Source organism: Mchenga conophoros, linkage group LG19 (genome assembly GCF_057382185.1).
Source record: "Mchenga conophoros isolate Kocher_MC1m ecotype Shallow Benthic linkage group LG19, M_conophoros_male_GT1.1, whole genome shotgun sequence".
Lineage (NCBI taxonomy): Eukaryota > Metazoa > Chordata > Actinopteri > Cichliformes > Cichlidae > Mchenga > Mchenga conophoros.
This window is the reverse complement of record NC_140544.1, coordinates 17,620,254-17,639,761: the sequence shown is the minus strand read 5'-3', so window position 1 is coordinate 17,639,761 and position 19,508 is coordinate 17,620,254. Positions and strand designations below refer to the sequence as shown.

General features: G+C 41.4%; 1 protein-coding gene across 7 annotated transcripts in view; it reads left to right on the top strand.

Moving 5' to 3' along the window:
- The first annotated feature begins 2,004 nt into the window (after positions 1-2,004).
- The window catches only part of daam2 (dishevelled associated activator of morphogenesis 2), a 114,869-nt gene continuing 97,365 nt past the window's right edge, over positions 2,005-19,508 (top strand). For all 7 annotated transcript variants that reach the window (XM_085256392.1, XM_085256388.1, XM_085256391.1 and 4 more), the window contains exon 1: positions 2,005-2,157. The gene's annotated coding sequence lies outside the window, so the exon portion shown is untranslated. The remainder of the gene's footprint in view (positions 2,158-19,508) is intronic.

Here is a 19,508-nt window from a genome sequence, read left to right as displayed (position 1 = left end):
AGAAGAAGCAAACTTGCTGTCTAAATTTTGAGACAACAAAGTTACAGTTTCAGTGCTCCAGGAATACTACTTTTAATAATGTATGAATGACAACCGTGAACAAAAACACTGACTGCGATTCATTAATCGCTACAGAAGTCTTAGTCATGGTGGACTGTTAAAAGGTAAACCATTGTGCTATTCTTGGCCACACAAACATATTACACAGCCCCAAGAAGCAAAGTCTAAACACAACATAACTGATCGAAACGCTGCGAGAATAAGGATTTCATGTTAAACATTAGCAGGTCCACGATTCCTTGCGCTTGCATACAGAAGTGTTCTGTACTACCTGTTCTTCATTATTCTGCTTAATATACTTTATACAGCCTTAATTTTGTTGTGTTCCATGACAAGAACACTGGTTTTAATAATGTAAGGACAACAACCCTGAACATGAACACCAACTCTGATTGATAGTCATATCAATTATTAAATAAGGATTTGGAGACAAACAATAAGAGTCCAGTGTCAGCATTGTGGACAGGAGTCCCAGACACCTGAGCATGCTGAAAAAGGTCACTGTACCCTCTCAACTGAACTCTGCTGACTTAGTTTTATAAATATGAATAAAATTAATTTGTTCGATAGGATTATAAACAGTTAAATGCCAACATCAATAAAAATCAAGCCCATGCTAATTAGAGCATCTGATCCAATCGTAGCAGCATGACTGAAGACAATCCTGGATTTTGGAGCGCATGGCCTAGACATGTCAGACCTTGGAAAGCTGGCTACCTCTTACGTCTCTGTTCGGAACTAATAAGAGGCAATCATCAGCTCTGTCATTTGAAACTCACAAAACAAATTGGCAATGAGTGCACTGTGCATTTATGGTTATTATGTGTACTAGTTCATGATGTTGTTTCAGCTATGTTGCTTGAATTTGTTGTGCAGGCAGCATTTTTTAAAAACCGAAGTATCAAAGTCAGTTGAGCCTAATGCCCTCTCTCTGCCTGCCCTGTTCATCTGCTCTGTCACTGAGCCTGTAACAGTCCCATGAGTCTTTACCCTTCTACCATGGCAGAAGTGTTCTTTGTGATTACTCAATACAGTGTTATTTAGTGTAACAAGTATGCATCACTATACTTCTCAGTATGACAGTATAAAGGACAGAGTGGTACTGCATGGAGTAACCAATGGTGGATTGCAACTAAATACTGTTAAATACTTTACTCAAGTACTATTATAATTTACTGGTACTTCAAGTATTTCTTGTGTTAAATTCTACTTTTACTCCACTGAATATCACACTTGATATTCCTTGCTATTTATTGCAATGCGTTAGTTACTTCTTACTTTGCAGATTTGAAATGCAAAACCATCTGCTGCAATACAGCAAGAAGGTTGTGGCTTTGACGCCAGCTGCAGATCCTTTTTTGTAGTCTTTGCGAGTTCTCTAAAAAGGTGCGTGTTTTCGGTTAATTGGTGATTCTAATGGTTGTTTTTCTCTCTGTATTAGCCCTTCAGTTGGCTGGGTCTTGCCCTATGACAACCCCCGACCCTGAATTAGGCTAGCAGTTAAGATGAATGATAATCTAATCTATATTCTATTGTAAATCTACTCGGCAGAGCTGAAACATTAAAATGATATGCATAATGTCTACTTTTACGTTAAGGGCCTAAAGTATATTATCAGAGGCTTTTGTAGAGGAAAAGACTCCAATACACAGCCTTTTCCAGGCTCTTGCACAGCCTGTGTTAGTGTTCTTTATGAAGAGCTTCACAGGAGCATAGAAATGTTGTCGAGTTAGTATATATGGAGCATAAAAAAAGAATTATACGATGCTATTGCATTTGTATTATTTTCCTGTAATGAGCAAGCTATGATTTCATGCGGTCGTGTTCACCTCTCACACACGCACACACCCACTCGGATAGGCAGGCAGAGTGCGGTGACTTTAAGACAGGAGGCGTGGTGCTGCTGTTGTGACCGACTTGTCAGTGCCTTCACTCTCCACTATCATTCAGCTGAATGAACCTCCTCGTACAGTCAGCACAGCTCAGCGGCTCTCTGTTTATCCAGCCCGCTGTGATTTCTCTCCCATATTCCCGCTGACAGCCACACGGGATTATTATTTCCGAGCAGCGACTGATTCTCCGCAACGCGTCTGCAAGGTAAGTTTACGTTTCCTCTGCCAGGCAGCCTGGGCTGAGCTGGAGGCTGGGATGGTTCTGCCTTCAGCAGCCGTAGAGGCAATCGGGGCCATCGGTTTGGATATATATTTGAACCCCTGGATGTGGGAAAGTGTCATTTTGATGCTACAGTCTCTGCTGATTAGGACAGATTAGAGTTTAATTTTAAATGTGATCAAAGAACCTTTGCTGTGGCTTTACCTGACTGCCCTTTTTTCCTGCTCAACATGCCAATTAGGATCCAGCACCTGATCTGAAGCCTGCTAGTTCGCCTGCATTAATATTAAAGGGAGAAAATGATTAATGGCTTCAGTTATAACACATCATTGGTGCCATTAGGTGTATATCAGTGCATTTATATGCAGTTTTGCGCATGACAGCCACCCCCCACCGATTATCTTTGATCTGTTTGACGGTTTTCTCACAGTGATGTGATAATTTTGAGATAATAATGTCGCTTTGTGTTATAATGATGGACTGCAGTGAGTTTTGCACGATGCTCAATGCATTTGACCTCGATATTATCCACCTATGCATTCACTGGGCCACACAGCGCTGATGTTAGTTCCTGTCTCCGTCTATAGAGGGCGCTGCGCCACCTCCACTGCTGTGTCATCACCCACACTGCAAAGAAATAGCTTCTCATAAGAAGATCTGTTCAAATCAAGTAATTTAAAAAAAAAAAGGAAAGGCATTTAGACTTGGGGCACAATTAAGGCCTCTGATTTTTTCCACTTTATTATTATAATTAAATGAAATGGAAAATATTTTCTGCTTGTTGCACCAGATTCAGACTCTCAAACTTATTGGGGGACTCCTGTTGATCCATACTTCTTTGAGTGGATAGGAGTTCCCTTTCTCTTGGACTAAGTCTGGCTACACCAGCTGTTCAAGTTCATTAATTTATTCTTTGTTAAATGTATTTATTTTTAATTTTGTAACATTTCGCCCTGTTGATAACCCTAAACCTATTTATTTCTATATTTCTTTCAACATTTCTTTTCTCATCCAGAGTTAAATACCATTCAAAGTATCATGTGATGGCCTCTTCACTTACTTCTTCACTGATATGATAGTGCAGAGATCAATATGCCTTTTATTTTTGGTCCATTTAATGGGATTTAGTCTTGATTGCAGTTTTTTTTCTTTCTTATCTTTCATACTGTTTTACATCCAGATGTGTAAAAACTTGACAACCTCTCCATCTCTAACCGAAATCAGGCCATTCAAATGACAGATATTAATGTTAAGGATCATGTATAAAAGGGAAGCTTTTGTGAATCTTGCATTGCTATTGGAAAAAGAAAACTGCACTTTAATAATCAGAAGATACAGGCATCCCTACTTAATGGCCACACTGCTTGTCAGAGGCATCAGGAGCTGTTTAATCCGTCTGAACATCTGGCAGTGATGCAGCGTCGGCTGCTCTTGGCCAGCAGTTGAGGCTTTACAAGCACAGCACCATGCTAAGCACAAAATGATCCCCTCCTTCTCGTCCTCCTCTGCCTCCTCTTTCTCCTCCTTACCCACATGGCTTAGCATCATTCCTTCTTCCGGATCAAGATTGTGCTGCATCAAATAAAGCCACAGTGATCCCCAACTTTTTGGCTGTGTGTGTGTGTGTGTGTGTGTGTGTGTGTGTGTGTGTGTGTGTGTGTGTGTAAAAAGGCCATTATTGGTGAAAGGATTGGGGTGGATTATGGCATAGAAATTACATTTTAATCATTGGTTAAGTAAGTGGCTTGGAGGATTTGTGCATGTAAAGCTGCTGAAGGATTTTTTTTAAACAATGTGTAATGCACATACGTCACAGGCAGGAATAGGTTGCCCGCTGAACCAACAGACTTGTGTTAAAGGATGTCAGTGATGGATGGATTTATTCAAAAGTCCTGTTGCATATCTCTGAGCAGAGCTGAGCTTTTAATACATTATAAGCTCTTTCACAGGCATGCAAAAATTCACATATAAAGCAGGAATATTTGTCCCGTTTAACCTTAAATCAGACTAAGGAAGCAATTTTCCTGGAGTATTTTTGAGTCCACTGTTTTGACTGTAGTGCACAATCCTTGTCCAGCTACCTGTGTGTTTTTAGAGGAGGTAGGGAAGAAAAACACATGTGTAATCCAAGAGAAACAGGCCCGGTGGGCTGAGGTACTCGGCTTCTGGCTGTGCCCCTGCTGACTGAGCAGGAGCTGGACTACTTTTGGATGTGTATGTTTGTTTCTGTGGCCAGAAGCATGAGTAGCAGCCTTGCTTAGCTTTGGGTGGTTGTGTGTGTTTTTACCTGGTATCTGAGTGGCCACAAAGCTGTGGACTGTGCCTGGTCTAAGCTAGGACTGTTTGCCAGCTGGGGAAAGACAGGACCATTGTTCCCGGTGAGCAGTTGAGGGAGAAGTGTGCTCTCTTCTAACAGAGCCAGATGTTTTGGCTGGCTGTTGCTGCTCGTCCAGTCTGTGAGGTGAGACTGTGGCAGTGAGGAGGGGGCAGGAGTGAGCCTGTACTTGGTCATGGGAGAGCATGTCGCTTCTCCTTTCTGCAGCCTGCTGACTGATGATGTGTTTTATCAGATGTTCAGACTCGATCCAAACTTTAAATAAATCACTGTGCAACAAGTGCTGATCATCTCATCATCTAGAAAGCAGCGACACCCCCTTGTGCACCCTTACAGTTCATCAACAAGTGTTCCAAGTCGATATATTTGTCCCTGTCTCCCCTCATAAAACTTTTCATTTGCCTTCTTTACTCGTCCCTCATCAATTACACACTGAGTGGCTGCAGTAGACCTTCTGCCAGTCTCTCTCTTTGTGTGGGGGAGAGGCAGCGTGCTGACTTACTGTATCTGTGCAGAGTTTCTGGCACAGAGCTAAGGAGTCTGGGAGTAATTAGCTGTGAGGTTATAATCTAATACCAGACACAGTTTTGGGTCTGTTGGATGCCCACCCGCCCCCTTCCTCTCCTTCCAATCCTCAGGCACAAGTGGTTATGAGACCCCTCTTCACTCCTCATCCTCCCATTTCCTACTTTACTAGACCTTCATTTATGAGTACATGTGAAAAAAGTGGAAGTGGTTTGATTCTATGATTTGTTTTTACAGCAGGAGGTAACCAAATTTAATGCCATGAATACAGTACAGCCAAGGGTTTCTTCTTCTTCTTTTTTTTAAAGGTTAGAGCTGTACATATGTTCAGAAACACTTTGAAATCCATGCAAGGACACATAAAATGTCCTCTTAGTAGAAAGTTGCACAGTATCTATCCTTTCTGGAATTTCACACCACTTCACTATTGGGTTATGAAGCCATCACTACCTGAGGCTCTGCCTATGGTTCCTCTTGGGTTGTCCATATTGTAATCTAGATTAATGTTGGTGGTGCAATCTAACCACATTCACTGCAGGTGTGTAGATGTCAGAAAAAGATGCCACACTCTGATGTCTTCTTATTTGCAGACTAGTTGATTAGCCTAAATTGAATTTACTGGGACATGCATGCCTTTTTCCATAGTTTTTTTTTTTTTTTTTTTTTTTTTCTGCGAGGGACTTGATGACGGTGACACATGAGTGTGCTGATGATGTGCTGATATTGATGGCAAACTTGAACTTTGGAGTGTTTTCCTTCTTAGCCAAACCCTTTTAGGTGCAAACAGTGCACACAGGTTTATACATGTTGTGTGGTCACCTTCACCAACAAAACAAAACCCATGTTACACCCCAAAACTGTAGTCCTTCACTTGTGCCACAGTTTGAAATAAATCAGCGTGCTGCTTATGTTACTCAACTAGTTTAGAGCTCATCCAAATGACTGTGGCTGTGGTAAATGGTTATGGATAGTTGATGGATCCTGACCACCCTGTGAATTTTCACTGGACAAGCAACATCTACATCATCTCCACAGAGATGTAGAGATGCAGAGTCTTTGCCACAGTAATTGCATTCATTTTACATTTAAATTATTACCGATATTATTTTACAGATGCTTTTTGGGGGATTTTTGCCTTGTTGATAGTAGAGTAGTGAAGACAGACAGGAAAGTGGGGAGAGAGAGAGAGAGAGAGAAAGGGAAGATGCCCAGCAAAGGGCCACTGGTCAGACTCAAACCGATGCTGCTGCATTCTAGTCATGTGGCATATGGTCTTCTGCTCACCCACTGAGCTAAACCTGCTCCACTATTTTTGCATTATCTGTTTAAGTAAGCACCTTCTTCAGAGCAATTCTTTACTTTTCTGTCCTAAGTTGTTTTTATATATTTTGCTCATGTAACACTGTTTTTATTTTAATCCCAGTCATTTTTATTTAACAGCTCACTGAGCTCAGCAGAAAACAAATGAGTGCATGAAAGGTGTCAGAATAAACTCAACTGGTGCATCATAACAAGATTCAGTACTTGACCAAGCATGCACATTATTACTCTGAAAGAACTTAAATAAGCATTGAAAAGTATAAGTAGATAAATGCATATGGATCTCTTGCACCATTTGAGATTCATTCTGTTTGAGAGACTCTTTAAGAGTACATGTCTCGTTGACTTCAGTCAAAAGCCTGATTTCAGCTTTTCTAGTGTAGCTCCTGGCCACAGAGGCCCAGTGTGCAGGACTTGTTGATGAGCGGTTGCAACAGGCTCTGGTCTGCTTCTCCCATACAGTAGTGAGGTTGTTCTCTGCTGTTAAAAACCTAAGTTTTAAAGTAACTCCAGCATAGCAGGAATGCTCCCACTGTGCCAGAAACCATTGACATTCGACCAACATTGGTGTAACCCAACTGTAAAGGAGTGCTATGATATGATCTTAATACACGTCAGTAATTTACTTTCTCTTTCTCTTCTGTGGATCCTTCTTTTGTTCTCATTTAATTATTGTGGTTTGTATGTAAACCACTTGTATTTATAAGAGTTTACATACATACAAAAAACCCCAGCTTTGGAGGTGTCTTCACTGTCCAGTGGAATCAAACAGTGCAGGACACGTTTCTGCCTTCTGCTGTGCTTCTTCCTCCTTTTATGTCCTCCCCCTCAAGCTGCCACTAAAGTCTTAATTTCCTGTCATTCTCACTAGCAACAGTCACAAGGTAGAAATGTGGAGTTACACAATCATGTGTTTATTAAATATGGCGGAGACGCTTCGCTTTCTTGACCGTTTTTTTGCACATTGTGCCATTGCAAACTTGTTTTTGTGCACTAGTGCTGCTATAGTGTTTGTAGTGGAAACAGTAGCCTGCTGCCTTGACTACCTGATCAGACTTGCATGTTTCCACCACTGGTGTAAATTGAAGGCAATTTAAGTTTTGGTTTCACCATATGTTGTTGAACCTCTACAGAGGGGAGTTTGTCACCACAATAAAGGTGGTATTTTGGGTGATTACCTATTCCATCATATCAGGACAAAATTCAAAAGGAGCAGGTGCGCAGCGAAGATTGCCTCTTTAATGCTCTGAGGAATTATTTTGCCATGGGTGGGAGTGATTTAGCACTAGGGGTAATAGAGGTTGAGAATATCCCAATATTTCTAAACTTACTGACAGTTCCCTCCCCCAAATACCTCTCCCTCCTTGGTCTCAATCTCTGTCAACTTTACCCTGCCCCCCCACCCCCACCCCCTTCTGCCATCTAACTCAATGCTGTGGTTGTTTTTGGTCCACTGTCTCCATGTAGTCACAGGCAATTAGATCCCGTCAAAATAGGGTGCAAGAAGGCGGACTGAGACTCGGGCACCCAGACCTTTTGCTCCTGCCACTTACACTTGGCTAATATTACCCTGACCTGCCGAGAAAAGGCCAAATAGGTTTTGTCAGTAGATGGAACAGAAAGAAGGGGAGGGGTATGCACTTGGGACCTGTGCACGTGCTACCTCAGTGAACACAAAGCAGCTCTTTCACTAGGGATCTGGAGCACATATGGAATCATTTATCAAACCTCCAGTGCGTCAGCCCCACCATATTCTCTTGGCTTCAGGTCTCCCCTCACCTCTGCATCTCAGGTTCACTTTGCCTCTGAAATTATGTTGAAAAGTGGCGCCTGGAGATGTTCCTCCTTCGCTCTCCTTGGTAGTCATTGGTAAACCATAAATACACTTTGATTTGCAGTGGCTTGCCATGTAAAGTCCTAAAAAGGTTGGCAAGCTAGTCTTGGCTTTCAAAGGCCAGAAAGAAAGCAAAATGCTTAAAAAAATGACACATGTGGAGTTTAATGTGGCGTTTGTGTTGAAATATTGCTGGACATTTTTCAGGATTATTGACTGGTGAACTCCAGTTTGAAGTTAACACTGGAAAGTTGCTGTTGGTGCTGTAGGAGAGTTGAATGAGACATTGTGGCAAGGATCTCAGGAGCAAGCACACCGTATTTGTGGAAAATTCACACAGAAATAATTCCAGAAAGAACAGAACTTTAGTTTTTTATACTGCAGTCTCATGATGACTGTAGACTTGGATCTGTCATCTGCACATCCATGACCCGAATCGCCACATCCCAAAATTGCTCTATTGGATTGCAATCTGATGATTTTCAAGGCCACTTGAGTACAGTGAGCTCATTGTCATGTCAAAGAAAATGGTTTAAGATGATTTGAGATTTGTGACATGGCATGTAACAGTGCTGGATGCAGAAGATGAGTATATTTTAGTCATAAAGGGATGGATGTAGTTGGCAACAATACTCGCATGGTATGTGGTGTTTAAACAATGCTCAACTTGACCTAAAGGGCCCAAGGTGTGCTGAAAATAGATCTCCCACACCATAAGATCACCACCAACAGCCTGAAGTGTTAATTCCATGCAGGATAGATTGGGTCAACTTAACGATATCTGCATACCTGAATGCATGTGATTAGCTGATTAGATATTTGCAGTTGAGCCGATGTATCTAATAAAGTGGCTGCTGAGTGTATATAGATCTCTTTTAAAGTGATGCATTTGTTCATGCTAATCTTAACTGACAGTGATAATTTTATCTTTGGGTGTTTTTCATTCGGGTTAAGGTTGTATGAACTCAGTTCAAGGTCTGTGCTAACTTTGAGTTAGGTTCACACACAGGGTTTGTTGGCTACTACTTGAATGAATTAGTATCCACTCTAAATTATAAGGACAGTATTTTAACAGTAACCCAATGCCAAAGTGACATCATCTCCAAGGATTGGGCTCTAAACTGCACAGCTGGGTGTAGATAACGGAGCAGCTTGGATGTTTATTTTTTTCCCTTTCTGCATTCCAGCTTCTTATTTATAATAGCTTTGATATCCAGCTCTGGGGGCTACTTCTATAAAAGGAAGTTTGAAGACTTTTACCGACCCACTCGAAAGGAGGCTTGCATGCCACATTTTCGCAAGATGTAACCTTTAGATTTTCATTAGAAAGTAGACATGAATCACACAGGAAAAGAATGTCGTGTTTGGCTTTGGACAAAGCCAGAAACCTAAAGTTATCAGCTCCCTGAGTCGGTTTCTGCTTTTGTGTCATCCAAGAGTTTCTTCAAAGTATTTAAAGTTGTGAATGTTTGAAATTCGTGATTGTGATTGCGTCACCTCTTCATATCACAGGTCAAACTTATGGCTTTGTTGGAAATATACTCCGCAGAGTTTGATGATAGGTGACTTTTGACCTGTTACCTCATCCCAGTGCTTTGCTTGCCCTTCAGGAAATTGATTTTGTTTACAAAGGCCTAGCCGTTATGTGCTTTAGATTGAATTTTCCTGTTGCATTGGGTAGCTGAAGTTATCAATATCCAGGTCTGTATCTTTGTTTTGACTGAGCTGTAATGACAAAGTTCAACCCGTTCTTGTTTAAAATGGGAATATCCTCTGTTTGCAAGTTGAGCAGATTTGATCTCAGTGGCCAAAATGATGCTAAATCTCTTGGTCTAGATTGTCAGTCTTGAGTTTTTATCTTAATGTTGTCTCAAGTTCAGACGGTGCCTAAATTAGCCTAAACTTTTCAACGATAGCAATCCAGATGTCCTCTGTGGCTTGACACCCTGTTTAATGCGTAGCAGATGGTATTTGTAGTGGTGGATTGTGCTGAAAACAGATTACCTTAATGAGGTCATTTACCAATGAACTGTGCAGAGGGGTATCCAAGGCCTCTGGGTTTCTGAAATTTACTGAAGGTTACCTACAGGTTAAACATCCTTGGAATACTGTTGAGACCTCACTTGGATCACTGAATATTCTTTACAAAGCAGTGCATTCTCTTTGAGGGTCCTCTTTACAAGAGATATGGCCTAGCATGTACTTCTATGGGTTGTGTTATTGTAACCGTCAGCTCTTTCCCTCCCTCCCTCCCTCTGTCTCCTTGGTGGACAGGGGTCCTTCGCGCTGCCCTGTGCGGCTCTGTTTGCGTTTGATTGTGGGAAAATTTCTCAACTGTCCGTGAGAGTCCCCCGCTCTCTGGACCGGCTTTTCCCTTGGGGAGGTGAGGGGGGGGTCCTCTGTGCTCAGAGATGCTGAGCCCCACTACTCCTCCAGGACCGTTCTTGCCTCAGCAGATCCTAGTGGTAGAAGTGGTGGCAGAATTCCTTTGCCCAGTTTTTAGATTCCCAAACTGGAGTTATTTGCATTATCATCAGGCTCAGGAGTAGGATTTATCTTATCTGGTTGGTGGATCCTTCAAGCTCTTCAGCACAGTGATGAAGAAGCCTGGTAAAAGAACTCACAGCCAATAAATCACTTCAGATTGAGGCCTGAGATTGCGATGTGGGTCTTGATGTGACACAGAGTTTTGAGAATGGGCCAGACTGTGGCAGGTTTACTTTGGCTACCCATGCAAAATATGTTCTGGCTCCAGGGTTGGATATTGAACCTGAAATATGTAAAGTTTATAGCTTGGAGGTTGCTGGGTTTTTTATTTTTATTAAAAAAAATTTTAAAGACACTTTTCCTGGTTTGTGTACTGAATGTGTCATTTGGCTGGAGGAATTACCTCATTAAACAGAGTTTGTGGCTTTTTATATTTAGATTTTGAATTTCAGTTTTCATTTAATGCATTCAATTGTCGTTGGCAGTGATTTGTTTCCACTTTTGCATATGGATAGTGATGCAGTTTTATTTTCACATTTGCTTTACGGGAAATCCCAGAAACACAGGTTTTGTGTATTTAGTGTCATGGTGACATACTTGTTATGTGTTTCGTGCGCGTGTGTGTGTGGCACTTTATATTAACCAACAACAACAAGATATGACAGGCTGTCAGATAGCCAAGCCTCCTACCCTAATCCTCAATTCAATTTAGTCTACTGTAATTCACTTTGCTAGTGTGACAAATGAGCTTTATTGAAGTGATCTAAGGCTGGAGCATCTTAACAAGATTTAAGAAGTAGCTGAATCACATTTACCCCTCTTGTTTTCCCCCTCTGATCCATCTGAATAATTCTTATCCTATCCTCACCTGCAGCGTTTGGAATCCATAAGCCTATAAATAGTCTGACCTGAGGAAAAAATATGGTTCAGACATGCAGTATCAGACCAAACCTGTGATGTCACTTTGTTTAAAACTAAAGGCCATTACTAAACAGTAAAACGTTTTATAAGCTCAACGCCATCATAAATCTCGGGGAGAGTCTTGGATTACTAAATTTGGCTTCTGTATTTTCCCATGCATTTCTTTCTAATCATGTAACGACTTTATGGTGCACTTCAAAGCTCCTAAGCAGAATAGAAAGCTGTGACAGGCACTTTTACTGTGCTCTACAGCCTCTCTCCCAGGCCCTAATGCATCATCCAAGCTAACTGCCATCTTATTGTGTTTGAGCTCTGAGATAGAAGAGCAGATGCAGTCGAGGATCCAAGAACGGTTCTGTCCCTTTGCTACTGAGTAACTAAACAGACAAACAGAATCCAAACAGTGGACCTGAGCCATAGATCCTTCATCCCTGGCGAGTTTTTTTCAAAAACTCTTTTTCGCCAAGTGACAAACCGCGTGGTTGGCAACAACTAAAGCATTCAGAGGAGGAATGAATGGGGTTCTGTCTCTGGAGAGGCCTGTTGAAATGGGGTCTTTTGCTTTTATCCCTCCGGAGAGCAGATTGATCTCGCGCAGGTTTGCACTGGCACTGCACTTCAAATGGACTGTTGAAAGGCAGGAAGGCAGGACGTTTATTTGTGCTGCGTTATAAACTGTGTCCTTTTTCCAGATTTTAAGATTTTGTGGGTGTTCTACATCGTCTGAAAACACTTCCAGGCCATCGCTCGCTCCTCGCACTTGTGTTATTCTTAAATTCACCTGTAACTCTAACCCAGACTTTCCCTCTCAACCTGCTTGTTTTCCATGCGTGCTTGCCATAAGTGACAACAGCATCCTCTTCTCATCTACTCTGCTTCGTCCATACTGATGAAAAACACAGGTACTCGTGTAGACTCTGGGTCCTGTTTTATAGTTGTGCAGATGGAGAGGAAGCTTCTTAAAACAGATGTCATCCTCCTCTGATATACGCTCCATCACTCCCCCTGTGGTAAAGATCACATGTGGACATCAGGTGACCCTCTTTGTGCCGTTCACTCGGTGAGTAAGATACGCCCTTCCTCTTCATGCACCTCCTCGTCTTCCTCCTTTGCAGAGAGTGTGCTGGTTTTCTTCTCCTTCTACTTATGTAAACTAGGAGATTGTCTGCCATCAGCATTCAGGAAGTGTGGGGCTAAACAAATGACAGAAGCCAGTAGGAAAATCTCAGATGACCCAAGAATGTCTTAGCAAATCTGAAGAGGAGGTTATTTTTGGTTAGTGACTGATTCAGCCACAACATTAAAACCACTGTCAGGGGAAGTGAATAATATCAGTCATCCCATTATGATGAAATGTTCTGCTGGGAAACCTACAGTCCCAGCACTCATGTGGTTACTACTTTGCCATGTACTAACAACCTGAATGTTGTGACAGACCAGGCCAACTTGTTTGTGCACTTGTGAGATTGCATGGCTTGGAAAGATGACACTGTGATGTCCTGACATTAAACAATTAGTCATTACAACTATGTTTGAAGTTCTTTAGTCGTGTGGTTTTGTAGCTCTGTGTGGTGTTTTTGCTTTGCACACATCTGCTCCTACTGGTGGCCATTAGGGTTGAGAGACTTTTAGTATTATTTTCCTGTCCCCCCCCCACAAGGGGCTTTTTTTTTTTTTTTTTTAGTGGTTTGCCTCTTTGAAAATTAATCTCTTCAGATAAATCCATTATAAAGGACAGTCACTGAAAAAAATATTCTGCTGAGCTACATTAGAGCTAAACAGATATATTAATGAAAATTTTCATCATGTATGTCTAGTGGATGTAGTGCTGTGGAGACCTGCCATTGTATATTAAGTACATTAAACAGTGGCAATGTGGAAGTCCCCATTTCCTTGTCTGACAAACTAAGTATCAACACTAAGTAACGTTAAGCATATGTTTGCTAGGTAAGCTAGCTGTATTTTTAGGTTTTTGACCAATGTAAGCACACATTACAGGCATCTTTCATTTTCTGAATTTTGGTCCATCAACTTGCTAATGTAGGTTTGCCCGATTTTAGGGTGTTTTCTCACAGCTGTGCTGTGTCCATTTAAATTAAAAGTTAACTTTCCTACTTGGTGAAATTTGTTTGTGCACGTGTGAACATGATAATCGCACTCAGGTGTGGAACCAACCAGACAGAGACTCACTAGTTTGTTTATGGTGAGATCTGACCTCATACTGACCAGGTGATGCTGCAAGTTTGAGCCGAATGCCTTCCTGTAGCCAGGTATGCTTTGCATTCTGGGATGCAGCAGAGTACCATTGCCTAGCCCATGCAGTTTTGGCTGATGTCTTGCCCAGATAAATGCAAATGTTAGGGATATATCAATTAGGTCCTGTATTTTCTTTTGTCGCTCCAATGACAACACAAAACAGTTTTTTGTACCAGACAGTAAACACATACACTTGGACACTTTATAATGGGAGTCATGGAGCGCCACTCGGTTTTGGAGCCAGCTTCAAGTGGCCGTTAGAGGAACTGCACTGTATCATGACATTTTAATTCAGCCCTAGATATTTCAACAGCCTTCTGCCTTTATATTAGCAAGCGCTGATTATTAAATGTTTGTCAAATTTGAATGTTGTCCAACCATTGTGTCCATAATGGTGCGCCTTTTTAAAAGCAGTTTTGAAAACAAAAGAATTTATGTGAGAGAGATGCAGACCCAGGATGCTAAAAGCTCTTGCAAATGTATGCGTGTGTGTGCACACATGTGTTGAAGGGTCCAGGCTGTCAGCAGTGGAGTGATGGAGAGATAACCCATAAGCCAGTGCTCTGTGTGCCAAGCCATCTGACAGGAGTTGGCCGGCATTAAAGCTACTGGAGGCTGATATATTTTCTCTCTGTCGCTCTCTCTTCCTGCAGAAGCTTAGATGGGCTGCCCATTTTCAAAGTCTTACAGCCTGTATTATTTCTTCAGGCAGTGATCCATCTAGCAAATGGCTTCTTAAAGTCCAGTCAGTTTCATCCTCTTCTTTACCTCCTCACTGGTCACATGGTCCAGGAGCCACAGGGATTAACTGTGCCCTGTAAAGAGGAGACTCATATTGTGATTATCAGAAGGAGAGAGGGAGCTGAAAAAGGGGAATAGGGATGCTACTGGACTGTAACCATGCCCTTGACTCTATCTTTTGGGGCTGATACTAGTAGCAGGGGGTGGATTAAAGGTATTACTCTGACAACCTGGACCATTGGAACAGACATAAATGCTACCATATCAACCCATGCACACATCACTGCCTTCATAATCCCCAGCATCCACCCTGCTGTGCTGACAGACAAAATCCCCAAAGTGCACAACTAACTGCGAGTGACCGTGACTATTTCAGCAGTACGGAGATTAGCTTTAAAGAATAAAGATGCAACATTTGTAAGTTGATTTTTAGTGGCTGTGGGAGGAAGGATATCTTAGACAAAACTTGCACTGCGTTTGTTGAAGTATTTCCAGGATAATGATTCACATTCAATTAGTGAGAATTAAATGGGATTTTCCAGTTGACCTGAGGGAGGTGGGTGGGTTTTGAACCTCCTAATTGGAAAAAAATAGGTGATGTTCCTGTAATTGTGAATAATCTGTAGTGCAGGAAAAGTGTGCTGTCTCAACTTCATGCTCAAAGATGAAACCATCGGAATAATAAATATATTTTATGTTGATACTTTTGTTATTTTTCACCTAATTTTCTCCCTCGCTCACTTTTTCCAGTCTTTGGATGCCTGCCTCTCTTGTGCTCTGCCCTCATTTGCTGCCAGGTTTCCTTGACAACAAGCTGCAATACATAAACTGGGCAGCGTTCAGGGAACGTAGCACTGCAAAACAGAAAGTCGTTCTCGTTATCTCTCATCCCTTGCATGGTGCTCCCATGGTCCTCGGCTAGGAGCAGGAATCTCACAAGCAAATGGATTGTTTTTCAGTGTTCATCATTTTAAATCAGAGAAGAACAAAATCTTCATTCACTAATTTTTTTTCTTTCAGTGAGATGATGCACTTGAACATAGCTTCAGTACAGAGCATTAAACTGATGGGCTGCATACAGAGTTTAATTTTATTGCTAATTTTCAATCCTTATCCCCAGTTGGGCATTATATCCACATTTTATGATCTTCAAACTCATAAAAAAGAACACACTCTGGATAGAAAACGTCTATAAATGCAAAACAACAAAATTACAATGAATAATGTCTGAACAACAATTTCTGCAAATGCTGAGGAGAGGATGTAAGGTAAAAAATAAGTGTAAAAAAACAGTGTATTACATATTAATTTTTAATTTAAACAAAAGAACTAATACATCACTAACGTTACTTAATTACTCACTAGAGTAACTTGCTACACTACATTTGCATTACTCCACAACATAATATAACACTATAAAACTTAGGATACAGTCTCACACATGAAGACATGCTCAAGATTTTTTTTCTCCACACTTCACACCTGATGGCTCATCACTTCCTTTGTTACCTGTTGAAGGCCCTGGCTCTTAGCTGGGGTGAGCATACGCAGCTTAAACATCAATCTGGGTTCTTCAGTAGCTTTGTGTTTGCATGATGTCTTTGCACATGAGTTCTGGCTGGGCACAGTTTGCACTTTGTCGTCACTTTCTTTCCTGCAATAAAAATGACAGCAATATTTATATCTCCACTCTGCAAGAGTTGTGCAGCAGACTGCTCGAATACTCTCCTCCTTCCTGCACATGAACTGAATCAGGTGATTGTAGTGCAAGCTTGCAGGAAAAAAGGTGTGTTTGAATTTTTCTTTCTACTCACCCATATTGATGCAAGTAACAGCATAATTGCTTACTGTAATATGATTACTAAACTTTATACAGCAATGTGTTAAACTGCAAACTCTTTTGCAACTTGCAAAAGAAAGCTTTAGTGTAAAGTAGAGCTTGAAAGTTTTGGACTCTTAGAAATGCCCCTGTCAGATTTCTGGTAATTTATAAGAGAAAGAGTTCTTTTGTTTCAGTAGAATTTTGTTTGCTCCAATATAATTTTCCTACTGATAAATTCATATTAGTAAACACAACATGCTACTGAAAAATATGATTTATACTTGCTGAAAATGCTAATGGAACTGCATTAAAACCATAAAGTGACCCAAACGGCTGAGCGGTAGTGTTCATGAATGAACACACACACACATACACCCACCCTACCTGACGTGACCTTGCTTTCCTGACATTCTTTCCAAGATCTGGGGAAGAGGAAAGGTATCTGCTGATTGGAGGTTTGGCCCATGAAACAGAATGGATGGAAGAAGCCCTGCTGTGATTCATTTGCACACACAAACTGTCTTAGAGCGCCACTGACAAAGTATTAAAACAGGCGGTGAACATAAATCTGTCTGAATTCGTTTGGCTACTGGTCAGTGCTGTGCAGTACATTTCCCAGACTTGCCTTCTCTTCCTTTTAATCTTCATTAGAAGCAAACCTTCAGACATGATGGTGCATCGGTTATTTTTACTGTAGTGTATTCCTATCTGTGGTGTTCGACATTGCAAACACCTCTCTGGCTTGGGTTCCCTTTTTCACAATTGTCAAAACTCTTTAAGCTCCCCCGCAGAAAAGGCCTTCAAACAGGAAGCTGTTGACAGGTGAGGTCATTTAAATCACCCCCCCCCCCCCCCCCTTTTTTTTTTTTCATTGACCTACTGCATCCTTCCTTTCATTACATTCACAACAATCAATGCTCATAATTATTGAAATGGCTCCTTTGGACTGTGTTTTGAAAGGTTACCGAGTTCTCTTATATCACACCCTGCATCGCAACTTGGGGTCTCAGTGCTCCACAGTGGCCACCGTAATAATGCCAGTTCTCACTGCACGTCCTGGTGCTGTGGAAAGAAAAAGAAAACTCAGACTCATTGTTCTGTGAAGGAAACTCAGATGCAAGGAGAGGAAAGGCTGCAGGGGAAGAAGTACTGACCCACATTTTTGCTACAGTGTGCAATGGGATTCGAGGCCCAACCTGACCATTTAACTTTGATAGCATGTAATCGGAACAATGTGTGTTGATTGTATGCCGCCGGAGCAGATTAACCCAGATTTGTAGTGCAGGGGTCAAGGGTTTAGTTTTTTTTTTTGGGTTTTTTTCCCCAGTAGGTTTTCATCCCATGGGTGCCTGTGAGTCAGACACCTGTATATTGTGTGAGAGCTTCTCTTTACTTATAACTTGAACCCATATATCTGCAGTGATATACACTAAGGCATGAGTGAAGAAACATCTGCTTTGAATTTAAATAAATACAGTGACTTGGTGATGACTATAGTTTTTCAGTGTTGGTGGATGCTACATATGACTAAAGTGAGGATGGGCCTGACACTCAGGGAGCTTACATCTGCTGAACACTTCTGATTGTGTTAAACATTTCTGTAACTGAATGTATTTTACGTAACGGTGAAGGAAAAATACCCAAAAGAACGTGTCAAAACTGGAATAGTGCTTGCAGCATTGGTGGTGTATTGGAGAATCTGCCATCAATATCTGAGAGTGCATGTGTGTCCACTGCAAGGTCAGAGGTGCAGAGAGACCTTGGACTGCATGATTTCCTTTTGGTATCTCAGCATTAAGACCTGTCGTAGATGACACCCCGGCACCAGTTGCTAGGGATTGTTGGGAAAAACTGTATTTCCACACTGGTTGGTAAGTAGCTGTTGGGTGATGTTGGCAGTTGCTGGGAGAAACTGGACACAAAAAAGTGTCTGGTACTGCTCAGCAAAACTTGTAATTGGGTGACCTCAGAAATCTAAAAATCATTGTTTGCATGGAAGATGATGACTTGTGTGCAAGCACTCATTAAGTACTAAAGTAAAAGTTGTGCCCTTTGAAACATGTTGGTTGCACCAGTAAGGCCACTTGGAAAGTTATCAGACTTTTTGAAGTTATTAACATTTTGAAACAAATTATAAATTGTGAAAAGCTTGAAACAATTTGAACACTTGCCAAATGCAGTGCAGAGAATTTGGACATTCAAGTTGTCCTTGATACAGCATATGGCTTCAAAAAGCTGGTAAGATAGTGTAAACATTGAAACATGAACGTTCTATCCCAACCAACTTTAACATGAAAATAGCTGGTTGTAGGCTTGTAATTCCAACATGGATTAAAAGGGTTTGCGAGGTGATCCATCAAGCATGTATTTAGAATCATCCTGATCCCTTTATCTGGGATTTACACCAAATAAAAGTCCCTGGTGACGATTTGTTGTTGAACATACAGGGGAAACAATATAGTTTACAAAAAAATTAAACGCTAAAGCCATCATATATTTGTTCTGTCGAACATGGAACCTGTTAGAATAGAAGAACTGCCTCTATTGAAATGTATGAAAGGACTGCATATTCTTCAGAGTGAACGTGGCCTCATTTTTTTTTTTCAAGTAAAAGGAATGAATTTAATCACTGGAAAGTCCTAATCAGCGTCTATGTGTAGAGTGGGCAGATTACAGCTGATGAGCATTGTAGAGAAAGACTTGTTTGTTAGCTTGATTTCATAAGCATGGCGGGTGTTTGGGTGTGTGTTTGTGTACACTTTTAGCTGCAGAACATAAAGCACGCAGCGCTCGATGGTAAGCATGTGTTACTGAGTGACCAGATGGATTTCATGGGCACATGGGGCCGTGCGTGCGTCTTCTGCTACAGGAGCTACCCCGGGCTCAGCTGGCTTTAATCAACACAATCATTTAGCCCTCGTGCGGGCAGTCGGTGCATACTGGAGCCCCTCAGCAACACTCCCTTTCACCACTGCTCTCTCAACATCCCTCAGCACCACATGGTGTGATAGCATATATATTTACATTGTCTCTCTTGTGCACACAGCAGTAACAAGATACACATGCGCGATTCTACACTCATTCTCACTCTGTTC